The sequence below is a fragment of the Hevea brasiliensis genome, chromosome 1 (genome assembly GCF_030052815.1).
Source record: "Hevea brasiliensis isolate MT/VB/25A 57/8 chromosome 1, ASM3005281v1, whole genome shotgun sequence".
In the NCBI taxonomy this organism is placed as follows: domain Eukaryota; kingdom Viridiplantae; phylum Streptophyta; class Magnoliopsida; order Malpighiales; family Euphorbiaceae; genus Hevea; species Hevea brasiliensis.
Window position 1 is genome coordinate 77648255 of NC_079493.1, and position 20922 is coordinate 77669176.

Genomic DNA, 20922 nt, shown 5'->3' on the forward strand with positions numbered 1-20922 from the left:
ACAAATCCTAACTCAAATAAGGTTCGTAACAATGAATTGAGAGAGAGAGAGGAGTAAGAATTAGATCTAGCCTCTTGTAGCAAAATCCCAAGGTTTCCAAATCTTCACTTTCTCTTCAATTCTTGGCAGCCAACACATTAGCAAGGTTAGATGATAAGTTTTAATGAAGAAAGTTATGGGTTTTATGTTAGAAAGTCAAAGATTTGTAAGGTTGATGAAGGAATAACAATGGAGGAAATGGGAATAAGGGTTCGGCCAAGGTGCTAAGAGAAGAAGAAGATGACTTGATTAAATTTTATTTCTTTCCTTTTTTCTTTTATAGTTAAGCTTGTCTAATTTTGATTGGTTCAGAAATTTTTAATTGCATCATCATTGCATCATACTTAGGTAATAATTCTAATTTAATTTCATTTTGTTTTATCTTTCTTTCTTCTCTCTTTTATTCATTTTTAATTAAATTTTCATCAATATTTATTCATATTTTATGGCATGAATCTCACCTATTTAAATGGACATGTTGGTAAAAAATTATCTCTGAGGATGAAATGACCAAAATGTCCATCATGTTGTTTATGGAGCTTAAGTTGTCTGTACTAATTTATATAATTTTTCTTGTATTTTCTTGGTATTCTATTGTCATCTAAACCTTAATAATCCTTCACTTAAGTCCTAATAATTATTTCACAGGATTCCCCACGATTCTAGGGTTGCTAACTGTCTTCACAGTCACTTGTCGTTAGGGTTACCCATCGCCATAGTTTCGGCTCATTTAACCTCTTTACATTTCATCTCTTAAAATTTTCCTTAATTTTTATTGTCATTATTTAAGTATTTATGACTCCTTACTCTAGTTTAAATATAGTTCCAGATATTCTGGCTATCCGGACAGACATTGGTCATCAGAACAGTAGAATGTACAGACTATCTACAGTGAGGGCATTACACTCACTATTAGAGTTTTGCTATCTTTATTATAAGATTTTTCATTCTCTTCATTATTTGATATTTTGATCCTTGAGTGAGTGGTGAATTATATTATTTATTTAAATTTTAAAATTTGTATAATTTCTTCAAATTAATTTATGATATAGTCAGAGCAATTAGGTTTAATATTAATTACATTTTATTAGTATTTTATTACTTTCAAGCTTATTTTCAAGAGTTTTTAGTGTTTTTCTAATTTTTATTTTAATTTCATATGATCCCATGGTTTTTTGCCTTTTTTAGGTGTGTGTCAATGGCCTGGAATGGTATGGAGGCAAATTGAGAAGTGTCATTGTAATGATCGGGCTCCAACCACTAGAGGAATTGTCCGCTTTGGCCATAAGCTTCACTGTTTTGTCCCATAAGTGGAATGGAGAACTTCCTAGGAGATCACCCATCCTAGGATTTCTCTCAAGCGAGCATGCTTAACCCTGAAGTTCTTCCAACTCTCAAGGCCATTTCACCAAAAAACACCTTTAATGATTAGTTCCCCCGTTTATATATCATTACTTTTTGAACCCAAGACCATCTCTGTGCTTTGCCAATGTGGGATTTGCCTAAGGGACCTTTTCCACAAGACCCTAAGGCAGTTCCCTAGTGATTCCATTGGACACTGCAAAAAGCTCCCCGAAAGAAGGGAAACACATCCCACATCGAAATGGAAATGGAAAGTAATGATATATAAAATGGGGGAACTAATTACTAGAGCCACCTTTTAGTGGAATGGCTTGGAGAGTTAGAAGAACTCTAGGGTTAAGCGTGCTCGCTTGAGAGAAATCCTAGGATGGGTGACCTCTTGGGAAGTTCTCCATTCCACCTATGGGACAAAACCATGAGGCTTACGGCCAAAGTGGACAATTCCTCTAGTGGTTAGAGCCTGACAGTTACAATTGGTATCAGAGCCGAAAGCTCCCTCAGTACAGTGTGACAAGTGAGGACACTTATGGCGGAAGCTAGTGGGCCACAAGGCCCTAAGGCAGTGCCCTAGTGATTTCATTGGACGCAGTGAAAAGCTCCCTGAAAGATGAGAAACACGTCCACAATGGAATGTGAGTGGAAAGCAATGATATACAAAATGAGGGAACTAATCACTAGAGGCGCCTTTTAGTGAAATGGCCTGAAGAGTTGGAAGAACTTTAGGGTTAAGCGTGCTCGCTTGAGAGAAATCCTAGGATAGATGACCTCCTAAGAAGTTCTCCATTCCACCTATGGGACAAAACAGTGAGGCTTACGACCAAAGCGGACAATTCCTCTAGTGGTTAGAGCCTAACCGTTACAGTTGTAGCCCTAAAAATGGAGTTTGGAGGCCATTTTGAATAACACAACCCGTGTTATGGAGTAATAAGATAACACACCCCATTATATGGCCTGTGTTCCTGGAAAGGTAAAACCATATGGCCCATGTAATAAGCAAATGACCCATGTTATGTTCTTAGCTATCAAAATACCAAAAATTTAGCTCCAGAGTGTTACATGGGGCAGAGCTGCGTAAACTAAAGTAATTTACATGGCCTGTGTTATTTTCGGTGAAAGAAACTCTAACCCAACTTTTCACAATTCTTAGACATTCTTGGAGGTTTTTTAAGCCTATTTGGACTTTAAAATAAGGGTTTTACACCAGATATAAATACAAGAAGTCAAGGTTTCAAGGAAGATCAACCTTTTTACTTTCAAGAGAGCACATTATTTTTGACGAAGGCAAGAGCAGAAAGGGATCTACAAGATTTCCAAAGGATGTTCAGATGAAGTTCCAAAAGTCCAAGGTTGAGATCCTCCATTTGGGTTCTTTCATTCTATTTCTTCTCATGTCTTGTAACACTTCTATATTCAGTAGTGCGTTCTACTATTTCGGTGACCAGTGTCTGTCCGGACATGTAACACACTAGGCAAATCCCACATCGGCAAAACACGGGAGAGATGCTGGGTTTATAAGTTGGTGGTTCGTAACCCCTATTGACGCGTTTTAAAACCGTGAGGGCTTCAGCCCAGAGCGGACAATATCACTAGTGGGTCAGGCCATTACATTTGTGGTATCAGAGCCACTCCGCGTGCAACCTTGAGCGATGGTGGGGCAAACCTCAGCGAGGACGCTGAGTCCCATAAGGGGAGTGGATTGTAACACTCTAGGCAAATCCCACATCGGCAAAACATGGGAGAGATGCTGGGTTTATAAGTTGGTGGTTCGTAACCCCTATTGACGCATTTTAAAACCGTGAGGCCTTCGGCCCAGAGCGGAAAATATCACTAGTGGGCCGGGCAAATTTGAAAAAATTTGGACCATTTCTCGATTTGTGCGTGTCATCCTTGCACAGGGGCCATGCTAATCTTCTCTGTATCGTTCCAATTTTATCGGATGTCCCCGGTGTTTTAAAACCGTGAGGGCTTCGGCCCAGAGTGGACAATATCACTAGTGGGCCGGGCCATTACAGGACAGCTAGGATGCCTGGAATGTAACACCCCTATTTGCATAGCTTGGTATATTTCACTGTTCAGGTGACCGGAGTCGGTCCGGACAATTAAGAGAATTAGAACCACATCTAAGACACCTAAATAAGCCATAAACACAAATAATTAGTAATTACCAATTAGTTAAGTATAAATAAGAAAAACAGAACATAAGAAGTTAAATGAGCCGAGAGTCATAGCGATGGGTGACCTTCTCGGGAACAACTGCGAAGTCGATTTAAACTCAAATTTCGAACTATAAAATTTGACAGTGGAAAAGAGAAAATCACGAAAAAGAACTGTAAAGCCAATCAAATAATTAGGTTAGGGAGCTGAAAGAAATACTGAATTATTTGTAAACCGGGATGAACCGGCAAGAGGCAATTTGGTCAATTGACCCCGACAGCTGACTCCTGACCTAACTGTCAAATAAAATCGGAGAAAAGAAAAAATTTCGGAATTGAAAATTAAATTAAAGAACTAATAGAAAAATAAATTAAAAAAAAAGAAAGAAAAAAAGGAAAAGTAAAAAGTGATGACATCATGCATGACCTCATGCATGATGCAATAAATAGATAATTAATAAATTTAATTAATTTGAATTTTTGGTCTTCCATAATACAAAAGATATAAAGAAAAAAAAAGAGAAAAGAAAATAAGGATTAATGACATCATAAAGCTATAATTAAAATTTAGGAAATTATGGATAAATACAATACAAAAGGGACCAATTAAAATTAAAGGATAAAAAAAAGTTAAAACTCAAATTTTTTCTTCTTCACCCGTCACTCCCTCTCTCCCATTTCTCTCTCTCATTTTCTCTTCATTTCCACCATTTTTGGACTTAGAAAGCTTGCTTTTCTCTAGTTTCTTCCCATAAATTTCTTAAACTCCAACACAAAATCACACTCTTAGACCTAGATACATCACTTGGGAGTAAAAAGGAGAAGAAAAACTTGAAGAAAAAAAAAAAAGGAAAAAGAGAGTGAAATTGAAGAATTGGAATTCAAGTGAAGTGGAAAAGAACACCGGGAAAGAACCCAAGGAATTGAGTCAAGGCCGATAGGCGACTCGCATCAGGTCTGTGCACAATAATTCTTGTTTAAATATTTTATTCTCAAAAATTTGACTTCTGTGATTAATTATGTACTATGTTGCCATTTTATAATCGCAAATATGACTTTAGAAATTGATCGGATTTCTCATAAATTATTTAAATAAATTGTTTTGAATTGATTTTGTGTTCAAACTTAGCATGACAATATCACATTATTCCTCCTCCATTTATGGGGTTGAGATCATTTATTTTCCTCCCTCTTTGGCTTGCCAGTTGAGGTTGAGATCGGATGAGTACTCATTAGCTAGCTAGCCACCTCCCTCATTGATTTTGATTAGTGAGGGCGTTTGCCTTGTCGTGATGTACACACGCATGTTCGGAAATTTTGTGTCATGGCCTAAGTTGTGTTATTGTTTGGCAACACTATGTTTATTTAATTGTTTGATCATGTTGTGCTATATTAAGCTTTGAAAATTATGATTTGTTATAAATGTGATTTGAGAAAAAAATTGTGAAATGCGATTATGAGATTTTTGAATGATGATTTGTTCATAAATGTTTTATATTTTGCATTTTATGCTTTATTGTGCACCACTGAGTATTTATATACTCAGCGATAGCTTTAACTTGCTGTCGCAGATAGAGAAAAGGACATAACAGTAAAGCTAGCTGCTACAGTTAGAGAGGAGTACGATTGAAGAATTTCTGTACGGGCATTGTCTATACCCTGGTAGTTTAGTTTGATGTAAATATGATAGTATGTATATGTATCTCTGTAGTTTGAGTAGTTGTACAGATAAAATTGTAATAATATTATTTTTGAGATTTTGCGTCTGTAAATTAACTTATGAATATAAATTAAATATTTGAAATGCAATGTACATGAGTTATGAAATGTTTTGAGTTATTAAATTTTGATGTGAAATTTGGATTTTGAGTTAAAGTGTTGCCATTGTTGTTGATTTGAAGTTTGGTGGTTGCAAATGAAGTTGTGATTGAGTAATATATTGGAAGTGTTTTTAATTTCAGGTTTTCAAGAACTGTTTTCTCAAAATATAGACGGCACTCTGCCGAAATTTTTGTAAAAATTGCAGAGATTTTAAATATCAAACAAATTGATTTATGTTTGGACTTTAAATAAAGGTTCTTAAAATCTGAAAAAAATTTTACCCACCAATTTAAAGCTGAACGAATATTTTTTTAAAATCCCTTGTAGTATATTTAATGGGTTACCGGTAGGTGAAGTATGGTAATTCATTAGGTGTACTACGGGAACATGTTACATCTTACGAGGAGTAGGGTGTGACATGTTCGGTGGTATCAGAGCCAAGGTTTTAAAATAAATTTTGAACTGTGAATTTGAAATATTTTGTCAGTAAATACAATTGCTCAAATATTTGATACATATGACATATTTACATCATGAATATGCACTAACGGAGGTCAACCTCCTTGTGTTTGTTTTCAGAGAGTAGAAAGTTTCTGGAAAATGGAATGGAAGAGGGAGATCATTCCGTAGAGCAATCTATTGAGGTTGAGGCTCGAGGAGAAGCCCCAGCGCTCCAGAATGTGAGTAGGTCGGCCACTCCAGCTCCTCCTCAAGCACCACAGTTCCCTGCTCAGTTTGCACAGCAGATGGCTGCATTCTTTCAATAAATGGCGAGAAATGTGCCGCCTCAAGCACAGACACAAGCACCTGTAGCACAACCACAGCCTCTGGCTCGGCAATATGAGAAATTAATAAAATTTGGGGCTACAGAATTCAAAGGAACAGTGGATCCACTGGAAGCAGAACGGTGGTTAGAAAGGATGGAACGCGTTTTTAGAAAACTACAGTGTGCTGAAGAGTTGAAGTTCGAATATTCAGTATCACTTCTACAAGGGGATGCATATGAGTGGTGGAAGACCATCCCCTACAGCCTGGTAGAGCCACCAGTCCTCACATGGGCAGACTTTTTAAGGGAATTTCGGTAAAAGTGGGTCCCTGATACTTATGTAGACATGAAGCTGCAAGAGTTTTTAAGTTTGAAGCAAGGGGATAGAACTGTAGCAGAGTATGAGCGGGCCTTTTCAAGGCTGAGCCATTATGCTAGAAGCTTAGTTTCCACCCCCAGAGATCGGTGTAAGAGGTTTGAAGCTGGGTTAAGCCCTAACTTGAGAATGCAAGTGGTAGGATTTAGACACTAGAATTTTTCTGAATTGATTTCACAAGCCCTAGAACTGGAAAGGATAGAATCAGAATGGGCAATGAAAAAGAGTACACAAGAGAAAGAGAAAACTGAAAAGGTTACTGGTCAAGCTACTGAGAGTGGCTCTAGGAAAAGAAAACATTTTGGAGGATCTGGCTCACCCGAATCGGGTAGAGGTATATCTTCTAGACAGAAACCATCCCAATCCAATCAGCAAACTCAACAGACACGCAGAAAAACGCTGTCGGATCGACTTTGTGAGACTTGTGGTAAACCACATAGTGGAGTATGTTATAGAGCTATAGGAGCATGTTTCAATTGTGGAGGGACTGGTCATTTTGCTAAGGATTGTGTAAGTCCACGCCATTATGGATCATTTACCACATCAAAAGGATCAGCTCAAATTTCTACCCCAAAGAGTTCACCAGCAGTTGGCAGAAGTAGGGGTAGTACACCTGGAAGTTAGAGTACTGTGAATCAACAAGGACAAGGTGATGCTCCAGTGAGAGTATACACTATGCGATAGAGGAACGAGGATGAAACTTCTGACATGATTGCTGGTATTTCCTCGATTCTTAACTAAGATATGTATATGTGTTGAAACAAAAAAATAAATAAATAAATAAATAAATATCAATTTTGATATGTTAGTGACTAGTCTTTTTAAAATTAATTTTGGAAGAGTTTGTCAGTGAAAAGTATTTGCTAGCACACAAGAATTTGTAAAGTTAATTAGTAAGCCTAATTATATAAGGAAAGAGAACCTAAAAGTAAGTTATAGTAATATAGCTACCTTAGATGCGGGTAAGGGTATTACTGCTGATAGATGTCAGTGGGTGCCATAATCAAAATAAGTTCAAGATATTAGTGAATATAAAAGAAATAAGATATAGGGAAGTTTGTTCTATTGGGATGTATCGTAGTAACTATACAATATTCTTGATGTTTGTGCTGTAAGCTGCAGATTACAGTAGTGACTTGGGATTTATTGTGTAGAGCTACGTACTACCCAATAGTATACAAGGATAAGAATAGTCGCAAACGACATCTATTTTGATACAGTTATAATAAAATAAAGTTTTCTTATTTGAAAGGAGTTTGAAAATCCTAACCTGGGATTTAAAACTCTAAAGTTAGAATATTGCAAGGTTATAGTTCAGCACAAAAGAAAATAATGATTACACATTAGTGCAAAATAAGCTATAAAATATCGATAAAAAGAAAGAAATAAATAGAACAGTAAGAAATGAGAAAAATACTAGATGAGAATTTGCCACTAGGGCAAACAACTTACTTAAGACGCGTAATAATATCCCAAACTATTTTATCAAGAAAGAAATAAGTTAAACCAAAGAAAACAAGATAGTACAAAATAGCACATAGGCCTTGGTCATAAATGGAATGGTAAGATAATGGTTATGGACCTATGGCCAAGAAAGAGAAGACTACAAAGGAAAATAATTGCCAAAACAACAGCAAGAAAAGACTAAAATATTCTAAACTAAACTGAAGGTTACATTAAATGATTAAGAGATTTGATAAGAAAAGAGTAAAACTAAGTTCTCTCCCATAGGATAACACGAGGTAAGCAATCGATGAGTAAATAATATTGGTTAAAGTACTAAGGAACCATCGTTCAGGCCAGGAAGCTACTTAGGAGCATGAATAGGATATAGGGAGACAACACTCACAACTGTTCAGAGACTGATACCGGGTAAAATTTTGAGGACGAAATTATTTTAAGGGGGGGATAATTGTAATACCCCTATTTGCATAGCTTGGTATATTTCACTGTTCCGGTGACCGGAGTCGGTCCGGACAATTAAGAGAATTAGAACCACATCTAAGACACCTAAATAAGCCATAAACACAAATAATTAGTAATTGCCAATTAGTTAAGTATAAATAAGAAAAAAAGAACATAAAAAGTTAAACGAGCCGAGAGTCACAGCGATGGGTGACCTTCTCAGGAATGACTGCGAAGTCGATTTAAACTCAAATTTCGAACCGTAAAATGTGACGCCGCGGTCCTTAGGACCCTTATAAACACAGTGGAAAAGAAAAAATCACGAAAAAGAACTGTTAAGCTAGTCAAATAATTAGGTCAGGGAGTCGGAAGAAATACTAAATTATTTGCAAACCGGGATGAACCGGTGAGGGGCAATTTGGTCAATTGACCCCGAGAGCTGACTCCTGACCTAACTGTCAAATAAAATCGGAGAAAAGAAAATTTTGAAATCAAAAATTAAATTAAAGAACTAATAGAAAAATATATTAAAAAAAAAAGAAAGAAAAAAAGGAAAAGTAAAAAGTGATGACATCATGCATGATAAATAGATAATTAATAAATTTAATTAATTTGAATTTTTGGTCTTCCATAATACAAAAGACATAAAGAAAAAAAAAAAGAGAAAAGAAAATAAGGATTAATGAAATCATAAAGCTATAATTAAAATTTAGGAAATTATGGATAAATACAATACAAAAGGGACCAAATAAAATTAAAGGATAAAAAAAAAAGTTAAAACTCAAATTTTTTCTTCTTCACCCGTCACTCCCTCTCTCCCATTTCTCTCTCTCATTTTCTCTTCATTTCCACCATTTTTGGACTTAGAAAGCTTGCTTTTCTCTAGTTTCTTCCCATAAATTTCTTAAACTCCAACACAAATTCACACTCTTAGACCTAGATACATCACTTGGGAGTAAAAAGGAGAAGAAAAACTTGAAAAAAAAAAAAAGGAAAAAGGGAGTGAAATTGAAGAATTGGAATTCAAGTGAAGTGGAAAAGAACACCAGTAAAGAACCCGAGGAATTGAGTCAAGGCCAATAGGCGACTCGCATCAGGTCTGTGCACAATAATTCTTGTTTAAATATTTTATTCTCAAAAATTTGACTTCTGTGATTAATTATGTATTGTGTTGCCATTTTATAATCGCAAATATGACTTTGAAAATTGATCAGATTTATCATAAATTATTTAAATAAATTGTTTTGAATTGATTTTGTGTTCACACTTAGCATGGCAATATCACATTATTCCTCCTCCATTTATGGGGTTGAGATCGTTTATTTTCCTCCCTCTCTGGCTTGCCAGTTGAGGTTGAGATCGGATGAGTACTCATTAGCTAGCTAGCCACCTCCCTCATTGATTTTGATTAGTGAGGGTGTTTGCCTTGTCGTGATGTACACACGGCATGTTCGGAAATTTTGTGTCATGGCCTAAGTTGTGTTATTGTTTGGCAACACTATGTTTATTAAATTGTTTGATCAAGTTGTGCTATATTAAGCTTTGAAAATTATGATTTGTTACAAATGTGATTTGAGAAAAAAATTGTGAAATGCGATTATGAGATTTTTGAATGATGATTTGTTCATAAATGTTTTATATTTTGCATTTTATGCTTTATTGTGCACCATTGAGTATTTATATACTCAGCGATAGTTTTAACTTGCTGTCGCAGATAGAGAAAAGGACATAGCAAAGCTAGCTGCGAAAGTTAGAGAGGAGTACGATTGAAGAATTTCTGTATGGGTATTGTCTATACCCTGGTAGTTTAGTTTGATGTAAATATGATAGTATGTATATGTATCTCTATAGTTTGAGCAGTTGTACAGATAAAATTGTAATAATACTATTTTTGAGATTTTGCGTCTGTAAATTAACTTATGAATATAAATTAAATATTTGAAATGCAATGTGCATGAGTTATGAAATGTTTTGAGTTATTAAATTTTGATGTGAAATTTGGATTTTGAGTTGAAGTGTTGCCATTGTTGTTGATTTGAAGTATGGTAGTTGCAAATGAAGTTGTGATTGAGTAATATATTGGAAGTGTTTTTAATTTCAGGTTTTGAAAAACTATTTTCTCAAAATATAGACGGCACTCTGCCAAAATTTTTGTAAAAATTGCGAAGATTTTAAATATCAAAAAAATTGATTTACGTTTGGACTTTAAATAAAGGTTCTTAAAATCTGAAAAAAAATTTACCCACCAATTTAAAGCTAAATGAAAATTGTTTTAAAATCCCTTGTAGTATATTTAATGGGTTACTGGTAGGTGAAGTACGGTAATTCATTAGGTGTACTACGGGAACATGTTACATCTTAAGAGGAGTAGGGTGTGACATGGAACTACACTTAAATGTTAGTGAGAAGACATAAAATAATGAAATACAATAGAGAAAAATACAAGAAGAACAAAGAAAAAATAAGAGTAATGAAATGTGACTAAGTTAAACGAGCCAAAAATCGTAGCGATGGGTGACCGCACTGGAAAGTTATGGCGTGGACCGTTGACTAGTCCTGGACCGCAAAAAACCCCAGGAAATATTTTTAAGACTTAAATAAACATTTATTGAGATGTAATTGACACTGGGAATGTCAAAGAAAATTTAGTAAGTCAATATAAACAAAAATGAAAGTTAAAAAAATCAGCGGGTCAAGAAGTTAATCAGCAGCACCGAAAAATTCAAAATGCAACTCGAAGCAGGGCTTTTTGGTCCTTTGACACCTAGAGTGGACTTTTGACCTAAATGTCCATAAAAAATAAGTAGTACTAAATGTTAAAAATGCCATAAAAATTAGAAGCCAAATACATAGAATAAATAAAGGAAATCTAAGGGGTGTAATTGAAATTAACTAAAGTTGATTATTATAATGCTTAGGATGATTAGTGGAGCACTATGGGATTAAATGTAACACCCCTAAGTTCGGTAGTGCGTTCTACTGTTCCGGTAACCAGTGTTGTCCGGACAGCTAGAATGCCTAGAACTACACTTCGATATGAGTGAGGAGACATTAAATAATGAAATACAAGAAAAGAAAGTACAAGAAAAATAAAGGAAAAATAATAGTAAAGAAATGCAACTAAGTTAAGCGAGCCGAGAACCCTAGCGATGGGTGACCACACCGGGAAGTCACGGCGTGGACCGTTGACTAGCCCTGGACCGCGGGGAACCCTGAAAAATATTTTTAGGAGTTAAAGAGACATCAATTGAAGTAGAAATATCATTAGAAATATCAAAGAAAAATTAAATAATTAGTACAAAGAAAAGCGAGAAATCGAAAAACGGACAAAACCCGGTGTTACCGAAAAATCGGGAATGCAACCCGAACAGGGGCATTGTGGTCATTTGACACCCCGAGTTGTCTTTTGACCTAAATGTCCATTAAAAATAAATAATATTACACTTGGAAAATGTCATGAAAAATTAAATTGGTGGTACCTAATGTAAATAGCAAAAATTGGGAGTTAAATGTGGAAAAATGGAACCTTAGAATAAACAATGATTTAATTCTTACATAGTGGTCCACTAACTTATTTAAGTGGACCACTAAAGCTTCATTTGGGCAGAATATACATCTTCATCTTCAACCTTAGAACCAGCAGAAAATTTGCTCCCAAAAAACTCCATTGACGCATGGTTGAAGCTCCATGCATATGAGATTCAAGCTTCTTTCCTTCTACCTTCCTTCATCAAAGTTAGTCTACACCACTTGGGCAGTAGATTGGCAGCAAGAAGACCAAGTTTTGGTGAAGATTTAAGAAGTCTCATCCATAGGTAAGTTTGAGTTTTTGACTGTTGCTTTGTTAAAGTTTGTAAGGGTGTTATGGGTGTTTGATTTATGGAGAAATTTTTGAGTTTTGATGTTGAATGGGAATGTGCACTTTTGGCAGCCATAGAAACACCTTGAAGGCAGTTTAATTGTGCTTGTAAATGGTGAATTAAATGATTGATTAAATGTATATTGTGTAGGAAATTGTTTGGGTAATGTATACTTAGTATATGTAAATGTAAAATGAGATTTAAAGCTTGGAAAGTAATGGAATGTAAGTGTACCATTGTGGCAGTTTGTTAACTCTTGAAGAATGCTGGAATTCATGCTTGGTTTATGGAATAATGATGTTAAAATGTGTTGGTTGTTATGGCAGTTTGAATGTATGTATAGTGGTGTGAAGGTTGGACATGTGAATGAGCTTGGTTATGGAGTTAAATTGTTGTAAATTGAGCTGGGCAAATTCTGCACTTGTTGGTGCACATTGAATGTAATTGTAAGCTGCCAAAATGACCTATAATGTGCTGTGAATTATGTTTAGGTCATGGTACAACCAGAATTAGTTTGAATGTTAAGTTTGGTGAGTGTTAAAAGTGATGTTTGACATGTATGCAAGAATTGCAATAAGGCAGTTTGTATTTTAGGCCTATAACTTTAAGTGTGTGGCTCCAATTGGTATGAGACCAATTGAAGGTGAAACTAGGCACAAAATGTGCCAACTTTCATGAAGGAAGCTTGCCAAAATTCTGCTTGCAAGGTAGCTTGAAAAATGACCAAATCCGGATTAAGTGCAAATGAGGCCTGAAAATTGACCATTTGGGCAGTAGTTAGTATTTAGGCCATAACTCACTCAAAACAGGTCCAATTGAACTGAAATTTTAACCATGAATAGTTAAGACCCATATCTACAAGTCTTATGAAGACACCAAAGCCCAGAAATGACCATAAGTAAGTCAAACAGCTTGCACAAGTTCGGGTCCAAAAACTGGCCGAACCTAAAATGACCTAAAGTGACCTAAAATGACCAATTTTGGTGCAATTTGACCAGCAATAGTAAAATGACCATAACTTGGCCTACATAACTCAGAATGACCTGAAATTTTGCCCCGCGTTCCATAAGACATAGATTTACAAGTTTGTAGTTTTGACCGAAATCCGAAAACCGAGGAAACTAGATTGTTCGGCTAGGTCAAACTAGTATCCTGGAATCCAGCAAATTGCAAGAAAATGCAGTATACACGGAAATGAATTTGGTAACATGTACCAACCCTAAAAGACTATCGAATGTGACGTATTAATGACATTAAAACCTAAATTACCTAGAATATACCAAGGGTCGACATAGTAGGTTGACTAAGCGAATAAATGAATTCAGTGAATTAATTATCAAGCATTATCATTAGAGACAGTTTAAATGAGTACTGAAACACTTCAAATTGTGTTTCTCAGTTAGCAAAGACTCAGGGATGGGAAGGAAATACTGAGTCAGAGCCAAGAGACAGTTATCAGAGGTTTGTACATAATAAGTATTTCTTCTGAACTTTTCAATTGAAATAAATTACGATTATTTATATGTTATTGTTTTATTGTTTTAAATTGTGTTTGTGCACAATAAGTATTTCTTTTGAACTTTTCAATTGAATTAAATTACGATTATTTATATGTTATTATTTTATTATTTTAAATTGTGTTTGTGCACAATAAGTATTTCTTTTGAACTTTTCAATTGAAATAAATTATGATTATTTATATGTTATTGTTTTATTGTTTTAAATTGTGTTTGTGCACAATAGTTATTTCTTTTGAATTTTTTCAATTGAAGTAAATTATGATTATTTGTATGTTATTGTTTTAAATTGTGTCTGTACACAATACTTTTTATATTCACTGCTTTTACTAGAAAATTTATATGGAGAAATGAGTTATGAATAAGTTTTGATTGCTTTGGTTTTGGGAATATTATTTGGAACTTATTGTGTTGCCAACTTTGCAAATGGAAATTTTGAGATAAAATGTGATTTATGGTTTGTATGAAATATTGTGATTTGAAATTGTTTTGATTCACACTTGGCATGACACTGTTACTATGTTCCTCCTCCATTTATGGGGTGAGTGTGATATATTCCTCCCTCTTTGACTTATCAATCTGGGGTGAGTGAGATTATGTTCCTCCCTTTTTGACTTGCCAGTCTGAGGTGAGTGTGGATGAGTACTCATTATTCAGCTAGGTTCCTCCCTCATTGATTTCGATTATTGGGGTAAGTGTGTCTTGTCGTGGTCTACAACACGGCATGTGTGGAAAAAATTGTGTCATGGCCTAAATTATGTTATCGATTGGCAACATTGTATTATTCAGTTATTTGATCGAATTGTGTAACACCCCTAAGTTCGGTAGTGCGTACTACTGTTCCGGTGACTAGTGTTGTCCGGACAGCTAGGATGCCTAGAACTATTCGTTATGAGTGAGGAGACATAAAATAATGAAATACAAGAAAAGAAATACAAGAAAAACAAAGGAAAAATAATAGCAAAGAAATGTAACCAAGTTAAGCGAGCCGAGAACCCTAGCGATGGGTGACCGCACCGGGAAGTCACGGCGTGGACCGTTGACTAGCCCTGGACTGCGGGGAACCCTGGAAAATATTTTTAAGACTTAAAGAGACATCAATTGAAGTAGGAATATCAATAGAAATATCAAAGAAAAATTAAATTATTAGTACAAGGAAAAGTGAGAAATCGAAAAACAGACAAAACCCGGTGTTACCGAAAAATCGGGAATGCAACCCGAACAGGGGCATTATGGTCATTTGACATCCCAAATTGTCTTTTGACCTAAATTTCCATTAAAAATAAATAATTTTACACTTATAAAATAAAATGAAGAATTAATTTGGTGGTACCTAATGTAAATAGCCAAAAGTGGAGTGAAAATTGTGTAAATAACACATTTAACATATAAAATGATTAAACCAAAGTGAGTGGACCACTAAGGAATAAACTAAGGATTATAAAATGTGTTAGTGGGCAGATTTCTCCACTAAACACTTCATCTTCAAGCTTGAGAATCATCCATGCCGTAAATGAAAAGCTCCCAAAACCTCCATGGCCATTTTTCTTTAAGCTTCATGCACTCCTTCAATTTACCTCCAATCACCTAGGTAGCTTCACTAAAAATTGTCCCCACATCACAAGGAAGAGCTTGATACCAAAATCAAGAAGTTTGGTGAAGGTTAACAAGCCCCAACCATAGGTAAGTTTGTATTTTTGAACTTTGCTTTGTTAAAGTTTGTATACTTGTTATGGGTGTTTGAATTGTGAAGAAAATTTTCAAGTTTGAGGAGTTCTTGATATATCAATTTTGGGCAGCCATGGAGTTGTATATTTGATGATTTATTTTACATATGTTTGATGGGAATTCATGTTGAATAGGGTGAATTGATGTCCTAGTAGTTAATTCCACATGTAAATGGTGATTATGCACTTGGAATGGAAATTGATGAATTATGGACACTTTGGCATGGTGAAGCTTTTCGGCAGCCTTGAGGCTTCTTTGATAAATGTATGTGTTCATGAAGATATGGGCAGAATTGTGACATTGAGGATTGATGAGTGTATATGTAAATTGGTTGTGTAAATTGTATGTAAGAATGAGTAATGTTTAGGTGTATATGTGATTGTACTTAGACTTTGTAAATTTGAGTTTTAATTGGTGTATTGAGGATAATTGTAATCTGCCCAAAGTGACTTTAAAGTGAAGAGGTATGTGGTTTTGGTAATGTACCAAAACAGAATTGGTAAGGGAAGTGGACATATAGCAATTAAATGTGTAATGGATACATGTATATGTAAGGTAATTAAGGGCAGTATGCATTTTAGCCTATAACTTTAAATGTGTAACCTCAATTGGTATGAGACCAATTGGAGGTGAAACTAGGCACAAAATGTGCCAACTTTCATTAAGAAAGCATACCAAAATTCTGCTTGCAAGGTGACATGAAAAATGACCAATTCGGATTAAGTGCAAGTGAAACCTGAAAACTGACCATTTGGGCAGCAGTTAGTGTTTAGGCCATAACTCACTCAAAACAGGTCCAATTGACCTGCAATTTTAACCATGAATAGTTAAGACCCATACCTACAAGTATTATGAAGACACCAAAGACCAGAAATGAGCATAAGCAAGTCAAACAGCTTGCACAAGTTCGGGTCCAAAAACTGGCCGAACCAAAGTTGACCAAATTTGACCTAAAATGACCTAATTTGATGCCATTTGACCAGAAATAGTAAAATGACCATAAGTTGGTCTACATAACTCAGAATAACCTAAAATTTTGCCCCGCGTTCCATAAGACATAGATCTACAAGTTTGTAGTTTTGACCAAAAGCCAAAAACCGAGGAAACTAGGTCGTCCGGCTAGGTAAAACTAGTATCCCGGAATCCAGCAAATTGCAATAAAATGTACTAAACAAGAAAATGAAATTGGTAACGTGTACCAATCCTAAAACACTATCGAATGTGACATATTAGTGACACTAAAACCTAAATTACCTAGGACACATCGAGGGTCGGTATATTAGGTGATTAAGCAAATAATAGCTTTCAGTGAATTATTTGTCAAATATTATCGATAGAGACAGTTTAATTTAGTACTGAAACACTTCAAATTGTGTTTCTCAGTTAGCAAAGACTCAGAAAAAGGGAAGGAAATACTGAGTCCAGACCAGGAGACAGTTATCAGAGGTTTGTGCACAACTAGTTTTCAACTGATTTTACTCTGAATAAGATTTCATATGATTAATTGTATGTTATTGATTTAAATTGTGTTTGTGCACAACTAGTTTTTTTACTGATTTTGTTTTGAATATTTCATATGATTAAATGACATATTTTTCTTATGTATTGTGTTTAACAAGCATTGGATTTAATTCAATGATTATTGAAAATTGTTATAGTATGTACGAATTTAGCTTTGTGAAATGGTATTTCGACAAGTATTAAGCATTGTTACGGATTGAATAAATTATGTTTTGGAAAATTGTGATAGAACATGTTTTGAATTGTGATAGTAATTTTCATGGAAAAATGCAAATTTATGATTTGAATTGTGATGAGCATAAAAATTATTGGATATTGGAATTGAATTTGAATCGAATTATACTGTGATTTATGCTCACTAAAAAGATTGTGATATTATTTTATATCTCACTATAGATGCTTGACTAGGTTATTATCCGTCTCTCTCATTTGTTGAGAAGACAATGGAGTTAGTTGTGTTTTGATTACCATGGTACGTGCACAGGCTTAGATTTTCCTCTGATTTGAGGTTAGATCTAAGTTTATTTTATCGTTATGGCCCTTGCGGAAGATTCATTATTGTGATGGTACTATGCACGATGATTCGACCTCCCCGACCATAGGGAGTTAGAATCTGATTCGACCTCCCCGACCATAGGGAGTTAGAATCACCCCGAAGATGGCCCTTTCGAATTAGTGTTGCATAGTTAGTGAGATAAAGAATGGCTTTTGAGATAAAGAATGATTTTTGAGATACAGCATGGTTTTTGAGATACAGCATGGTTTTTGAGATAAAACATGATTTTTGAGATACAGAATGTTTTTGAACAGTAAAGAATTATGATTTCAGTTATGAATTATGTATAATTGATTTTGTTGGAACTACCTTAAATGGTTAGTCATGATTTGATAAATTGAATGTCGTGATCAAAGTCATTTTATACAAATGATTTACATTATTGGAAATGAATATTTTGAGTTTTGAAATTTGATGAGTATTCAGATTTCTAAATTATTTACTGTAAATTTTGTCAATGTATATTGTACTATTTTTTAAATTATAGTTGTGTACCACTGAGTTCACCACTCAGCGATAGCTTTGTATGTTGTCGCAGGTAAGAAGAGCATAGAGCAGTGAGTAAGTTTCTTTGAAGACACTTTGGATCACTCAGGTATATTATAGGTATACCCATGTACATAGGTCTGATGTAAGCATGTAATAATATGTATGTAAATTATTTGAGCAGTTGTAAATTAAAATTGTACATTGAAGTTGTAAAGTGAATTATGAGTTATTTTGACTTGTAAAATTTTTATTATATTTCTTTTATCTCATCCTTTGAAAATACTGAAAAATTGTTGTGGATTGAGTTGAGAAAAATATTGTGTTGAATTTTATTGGAGTTGAGATTTGGAAAAATATTGAAGTGCTTTTTACAGATTTTTCTGAAGAACTGTTTTATCCAAAATACAGATGGCACTCTGCCAAAATTTTTACAGAAATTCCAAATAAGTCAAATATGTTAGTTCTTTCACTTCAGTTTAAAAAAGTTTTTAACACCTTTAAAAAGTGCTCACCACTGTAAAAAAAAAAAAAAAAAAAAAAAAAAAAAAAAAAGGGGTAAGAAAGGTTTTAAAATCCCTTGTAGTGTATTTAATGGGTTATCAGTAGACGGAGTTGGTAATTCATTAGGTATACTACAGGATCATGTTATGCCTTACAGAGGGGTAGGGTGTGACATGTTTAAGTGGTATCAGAGCCATGGTTTTAAGGTGAATTTCGAACTGTGAATTTGAAATCTTTTTGTCGGTAACTACAACTGCTCAAATGTTTGATACATATAGTACATTTACATCATAAATGTGAACTAATGGAGAGGAATCTCCTTGTGTTGGTTGTACAGGAATAGAAAATTCTGTGAAAAAAAATGGAAGAGAAGAATGAGACAATAGAAACGATGCAGTGATGGCGGAAGAACAAGTTGAGGCCCCACTCCACAAAATGTCGAAGGCCGATTGTACCAGCTTTCTGGTACAAATTCGCACAAATGGCCCAGCAAATGGCCACTTTCTTTCAACAAATGGTGATAATCATCACCAAGCCCAAATCTGAGACCCAACCCCCACAAGGGCAACATGAAATGGAAAAGAGGGAGAAATCTATGGGTCAGAGTTCGAACAGTAATTTGGGGAAGAGAAAAGAATTTGAGGAGCCCCGAACTCAGAAATATGATAGAGGCGGATCATCAGGGCAGAGACCACCAAAATCTAGTCGTCGAACAACCAGAAGTTCCTATTCTGCCCGTTTCTGCCATGTTTGTGGTAAGCTACATGGAGGTATTTGTCGTAAGGCCTCTGGAGCCTGTTACAATTATGGAAAACTTGGACACTTTGCTAAAGATTGTGCTAAACCACCTTGATCTGCTCTCCGGAGTTCACAGACCGTCAGTCAGAGTCAAGATAGAAATAGAGTTGGTACTCCTCACCACTATAACACAGTGAATCAACCAGAATATAGTAGCGCACCAGTCGGAGAATCCACTATGCGCCAAGTAAAAGGAGCAGAAACTTCAGATGTAACTGCTAGTAAGTTCTTAATTTTTGAAAGAAACAATTAGTTATTAATTGATCCCAGCACTACTTAGTTGTGTGTTAGTGTCAGAACTATATGTTCTGTTGTTATTCCTTTACATGGAAATGAATTTTGATGTATTAGTGACTAGTCCTTTAGGATAATAACTACAATAACAAGTATGGTTGACATTAATTTTGGAAGAATTGTTAGCTAAAAGTATTTTCTAACATACCGTAAATTATAAAGTTAATTGGCGAGCCTACTTAATGTAAGGCAAGAGGACCTAAAAGTAAGTTACAGTAATAGAATTGCTCTAGATGAGGGCAAAGATGTTACTGTTAGTAATTGTCAAAGGAAATTGTAATCAGAATCGGTTTGGGATATTAGTGGATTCGAGAAAGATAAGATGTTAGAAAACCTAGTCCATGAGGTTATAACATAGTGACTATGTAATGTTCTCGATGTTTGTATCGTAAGCTGCAGATTTCAGTACCAACACGGGATTATTGTGTAGAGCTACGTACTTCCTCGTGGTACAATAAAGTAAGAATATTTGTAAGTAATCTATAAATTGATACAGTTGCACCCGAATAGGGTATTATTACTGGAAATAAATGTGAAAATTTTAGTCAGAAATTTAAAACTTCAGAACTAGCCTGTCGAAAGACTACACTTGTAAGGTAGCTGGAGTCAGTAACTCGGTTACAATAATGTGAACTACCTGTACCACAGTAATTGCTATAAGCTTAGAGATATCAGTACAACGTATCATCCTCAGACAGATGGACAATTGAAACAAGTAATTCAGGTAAATTCGGAAACTCATTGAGTTCCTATAAATAATGAAATGAAATGATAATAATAACCGGTAAAATGTGACAAGTCCTCAAGAATATATTGAGAACTTGTGTCATTGAATCCGAGAGGAGATGGGACAGATACATCCCACTAACAGAATTTGTATACAATAATAAGTATCAAGCTAGCATACAAACGGAACCCTATGAAACACTGTAAGGGAATTAATAACTATGGATTTTGTGATGAGACTTTCGAAGATACAGAATAGTTATGATGCAGTATGGGTTATAGTTGACAGACTAACCAAGTCTAATCACTTTTTGCCAGTCCGGATGGACTATAGCCTGGAAAGATTGGCCAGATTGTACATAAATGAAATTGTAAAATTGCATGGAGTGCCAGTATCAATTGTATCTAACAGAGATCCTAGGTTCACTTCTAGATTCTGGGGTAGTCTTCAGAGAGCCCTAAGAACTAGATTGAACTTCAGCACAACATTCCACACATAGACAGATGGCC

General features: G+C 35.0%; 1 non-coding gene across 1 annotated transcript; it reads right to left on the reverse strand.

Annotated features, from left to right (window-relative positions):
• Window positions 1-3250: 3250 nt before the first annotated feature.
• LOC131169591 (U6 spliceosomal RNA) lies at window positions 3251-3358 on the reverse strand. The gene has a single exon (XR_009140499.1). It is a non-coding gene; the product is annotated as a U6 spliceosomal RNA (small nuclear RNA).
• Window positions 3359-20922: the final 17564 nt, after the last annotated feature.